Genomic DNA, 5601 nt, shown 5'->3' on the forward strand with positions numbered 1-5601 from the left:
TTACCACCTGCACTAGTGGTTTTTGAGCTCCACCAAATCAGATTGCACCAGCCTTTTTCTAGTTTAAAGTAGAAAAATAATTAATTAATGGGCCATACTTTCTTTCTATTTCTTTTTTTTAGAGACGTGGTTTTGCTCTGTTGCCCAGGCTGGATTGCAGTGGTGTGATCTTCTCTAACGTGTTTTTCTTTAAATGGATACCTCATGCTTGTCTATATTAGATGCTGCAATAGGATGGTATCTGGTTTAGTAGGATGTTATATGTTTTATGATGTTTAAGTTTCCCTATAAGAATTTCTTCAGTGTTCTGCAGAAAGCTCAGATTTCCAGGTGTGGTGCCACAACAATAAATTTTAAAACCACTGCATTAGGTTTTGCTGAGTAAGCCCTGGAGCCTGCAGGCCAAATACATTTTAGGTCCCAAAATAATGGTAAAGTACTACTGTGGGTTTGCTTCACTCTCTTACATTTCATATGAAATGTGTATTGCTACTCCTTATTGGTCATCAAAACAAATCTTATTGAGGGGCATATCTAAAGGGAATAATTAAGGAAAAGGCCACAAGCATAGGTTTAGCTACAAGGATGTTCATTTCAGTGGTATTTACAAAGGTTTCTTTTTTTCTTCTTCTTTTTTCTTTTTTTGTGAGACAGAGTCTCACACTGTCGCCTAGGCTAGAGTGCAGTGGTGTAATCTCATCTCACTGCAAATTCTGCCTCCCAGGTTCAAGTGATTCTCCTGCCTCAGCCTCCCGCGTAGCTGGGATTACAGACGTGCGCCACCATGCCTGGGTGATTTTTGTATTTTTAGTAGAGATGGGGTTTCGCCATGTTGGCCAGGCTGGTCTTAAACTCCTGACCTCAAGTGATCCACCCGCCTTGGCCTCCCAAATTGTTGGGATTACAGGTGTGAGCCACCATGCCCAGCCTACAAAGGTTTCTGAAAAAGAAAATAAACTAAATGCCAAACGTAGATTAAGTAAATAAGGTATTTCCTGCAATGGAATAGTCTTCTGCCATCACACATTATTAAGAATATTAACTGATGTGGACTGATGTTCACAGGTAAATCAGGAAGCAGGATAATAGTGCATATAGTATAGCCAATTTTTGTAACATGTAATGCAAAATATACACGAAAAAATTTCTGAAAGATATGTACTAAATGATATTCTCTGTGTGATAGTTTGTGAGGTTTTGAATCATTATTACTTATTTACTTACTTATATTTTCAGTGATTATTTTTTGTTTTTACAATGAACACCTATTGTTTTTGAAGTATAACCCCCACACACCTTATTTTTTATGAGAAAAAGCCACTCAGGCCTTTCTAAAGCGTTGATAAACATATTACCTGCTGCGTTCTGTCAACTTAGAGAGCAAAGGAAGAGGAAATAGCTGTGTACAGAATTTAATTTAGACATAAGGAGAATTTCCTGAAGGTAAGTCCTTTAATCTGATAAAATGGGAAGGGGCCTAGGTGAAACAATTAGGCAAAGGGAAGTGGTCAGGGCACACTTGCGGGGCCAGCTGAATGTATAATGGTGGAGAGGATTTGAGGGCAGAAAATAAAAGGCTTTCTGAAGCTGGCTGCCTAGGATACAAATTGCCTTGGTAATGACTCTTAGAGGCGGTCAGTTCATAAGCATGCATGGAAGGCAGAGTTCTGCGGAGTGAAAAGAAATAGAAACTCAGATTTCAATTATTCATTCATTCTTTCATTGCTGAAACATTACTCACTACGAATCCAGCACTGTGCTAAGTGTTGGGTCCTGCTCTAGACAAGTTTACAATTTAGTTGGACAGATGAAACACAAGGCTATGAAATCATTTGAGAAGGACTGGAAAATTAGAAGGAAAACCCCGGTAACTTAGTTCACTTATTTATTTTATTTATTTTTTGAGATAGAGTCTTCCTTTGTTGCCCAGGCTGGAGTGCAGTGGCACAATCTCGGCTCACTGCAACCTCCGCCTCCCAGGTTCAAGCAATTCTCCTGCCTCAGCCTCCTGAGTAGCTGGGATTACAGGTGCATGCCACCATTCCCAGCTAATTTTTGTAATTTTTTAGTAGAGGTGGGGTTTCATCATGTTAGCCAGGCTGGTCTCAAACTCCTGACCTCAAGTGATCCACCTGCCTTGGCATCCCAAAGTGTTAAGATTACAGGTGTGAGCCACTGCACCCGGCCAGGACTAGAAAATTAGAAGGACAATTCAGGTAACTTAGTTCAACAAAAGAAGATATCTGAATAGCTGGGATTAGTGAGAATAAGTTTCCTGAAGTTTGGAATTTAAGAGTTTAAGAACGTTTCCAGACAAATATAATAAATGTGAAGCAATTTTGACTGTAATCTGATATCTCACACAAATGTATTGTCGTTTAATATATGAGACATACCTCTACTTCTCCAATGCTTTGGATTTTAAAAATGTGCTTTCCATAAAATACTTAGCTCTTTTCCATTAGGAAATGACTAAGTAAAACAAAATGGAAAGAAGACTAGAATTACAGAGTTTCCGAGAAAGAGGTTACTTTTGGTATTATGCATTCTGTGGCAGATACTGTCATTGCCTACCCAACATCTATTCTCCCCCCACTTCCTTGCAAACTGACCCTCAATTTTGTTCAGAGTATCAATGTACCCATCAACACATTTACAACTTTTACAACACATTTACAATGTACCCAACTTACACATTTCCCAGCCTCCCTTTCAGATAGTGACCATGTGACAGTCCTGGCCAATGAGATGCAAGTCGAAGCCACTGTGTGTGTTGGCCCCTTTCTTCTTCCTCCTCCTGCCTCACATGCAGACATGATGCCTAGAGGGGACAGCCATCCTCTGAGTATGAGAACAAGTGCCACCTCTCAGGCTGGCTAATAGGGACGCCTATGTGCCTGATGGCATTGTGGGGCTGTGAGACTAGCCCTGGATTGCTGTATTAGTCCGTTTTCATGCTGCTGATAAAGACATACCTGAGACTGGGTAATTTAGAAAGAAAAAGAAGTTTAATTGACTCACAGTTCTACATGGCTGGCGAAGAAGGTGAAAGGCACGTCTTACATGGTGGCAGACAAGAGAGAATGACAACCAAGCAAAAGGGGTCATCAGATCTTGTGAGACTTATCCACTTCTAGGAGAACAGAATGGGGGAAACCACCTCCATGATTCAATTATCTCCCACTGGGTCCCTTGCACAACATGTGGGAATTATGGGAGCTACAATTCAAGATGAGATTTGGGTGGGGACACAGCCAAACCATATCAATTGCCTAAATCCAGACTTCTTGCATGAGAAAAATAAAACCTCTAAGCTACTGGTGTTTGTTACCAGCAGCCAAACACAATCCTTCCCTGATAAATAACCTAAGCTACTTATTTCACAGAGAAGGGATGGAGGCCCAAGAAAGTCCCATAACCTGGACAGGTTATCTTGTGCTAAGAACTTCTGTGTTACTTTCAAGTGACAGAAGACCCAATACAAACAACCTCTTAAGCAAAAAAACAAACAAACAAACAAAAAAAGGGAATTTATCAATTCAGATAATTGAAGTCAGGCATAGCTTCCTCCAGAGACTCCAGTTTTGTTTTCTTTCAGGTTCTGTTTTTTCTATCCCCATCTCTCGGCTCTTGCTCCTCATAATTAGTCTGCTTCTGGCTCTTTCCTCTTTGTGGCAAGGTGGTGCCAGCAGCTCTAGCGTTACCTCACCCAGGATGAAGTCCTGTAGAAAGTGAAAACTCCTCGCTGGAGGAAAGTCACACTACTCAGGAGAAGCAGGGAATGCCTCACTTCCTGTGCACAGTAGGGGCCAAAATAGAACTAGAATTTAGGACTCTGTGCTCCAAGTCACTTCACTTTCTTTTTAAATTTCATTTTATTATTTATTTAGAAACAGGGTCTCACTGTGTTACCCAGGCTGGAGTGTGCAGTGTTGCAATCATAGCTCACTGCAGCCTTGAACCCCTGGGCTCAAGGGATCCTCCCACCTCAACCTCCTGAGTAGCTGGGACTATAGGTGTGCGCCATCACACCTGGCTAACTTTTGCTTTTGTGTGTGTGTGTGTGACAGGGTCTTGCTATGTTGCCCAGGCTGTCTCAAACTCCTGGGCTCAAGGGATCCTCTCGCCTTGGCCTCCCAAAGCACTGGGATAATAGGTGTGAACCACTGTGCCTGGCCCCAAGTCAGTTCACTTTCTACTTTGTCAAATAGCCTCTGAAAAATGTATCCTAAATAGGTATATGTAGCATCCATGAGAAATATCAGATGTTTCCTTCGATCACATGGATGATCACATGTTCCTTTGGAAGCTTATCACCATTAAGGTATGTGAGTATCATGGAGAAAATACCAAGTCTATCTAGAAGAAATTAGAAATCACTGGGCACCATACCTTAAGATGGTCCCCAACAGTGAAGCTCAAGTCTGATCTGGGGTTTAGGGTGGACCTGCTCATGAATAGTAACACAGATTACATCTTCTCCTTTGCTTCTGGAGGAAAGCCTGCTGGAGCAACTGTCTACAGGCTTTTTCTCTTATTGAACGTTTTCTCTTATTGAACGTTCTTATTGAACATTTCTTTCTGAATTTCTCTTTTTTTTCAAATTCTGTTTGCACTCAAAAAAAGTATTCATTTAATACCTCAGAAGCACAGATGATCTACTGATTCCTCCTGATCAGGTCAGGTTGTCAGAGCTGAGTTCAGATTACCCTCAGCCTGTACTGTATCTAGTTTTTAAATATTTTGGTGCCTAGTCCAGGCCTTACAGAATAACCTTCAGGTCCATTATTACCCAAGTCTTCCATGAATGGAAGGTTTGCAAATTGATCCTCTTTAAAGACATAGCCATATGGCTGCTTTTTTTTTTTTTTTCCTTCTACAAGCTTGTTTTCTCTTTCCTTAGACTTGTTGGCCTGTAGGATTCTTGAACTTCCTCCACACTTAGTTATAAAAGTGAGCATATAAAGGCTTAAAAATTAGTGCTCAAGTATGTGTGGAGCGAAAACTGGGAATGCATGGTCATGCAGATTTGTTTCTTTTTGTTTCTTACCAGTTTACCCTTTCTCTGACTTCCAGCAAGTTATGTTCACTTAAATTTCCTACTGGCAAAGTGTAAGTCTAGGATCATTTCTGAGTAGAGTCTTTGCTGTTGCAGGTAACAAAGTATAAAGTCTTGCTGGGTACTGTGGCTCACGCCTGTAATCCCAGCACTTTGGGAGGCCAAGGCAGGTGGATCACCTGAGGTCAGAGTTTGAGACCAGCCTGACCAAAGTGGTGAAACCCTGTCTCTACTAAAAATACAAATATTAGCTGGGCATGGTGGCAGGCGCCTATAATCCAGCTACTCAGGAGGCTGAGGCAGGAGAAGTGCTTGAACCCAGGAGACAGAGGTTGCAGTGAACCGAGATAGGGCCATTGCACTCCAGCCTAGGTGACAGAGCAAGACTACATCTCAAAAACAAAAAAACAAACAAACAAAAAAAACCACAAAAAAACAAAGTATAAAGTCTCTCGAGTGATTTATATTTGGTGGTGTTTGCTTCTCTGTTAAATTTTCTTTTGGTGGATTAAGCTATCGGACTCTGCTAGTTTTGCGTTGCT

The sequence above is a fragment of the Theropithecus gelada genome, chromosome 20 (assembly GCF_003255815.1).
Source record: "Theropithecus gelada isolate Dixy chromosome 20, Tgel_1.0, whole genome shotgun sequence".
NCBI lineage: Eukaryota > Metazoa > Chordata > Mammalia > Primates > Cercopithecidae > Theropithecus > Theropithecus gelada.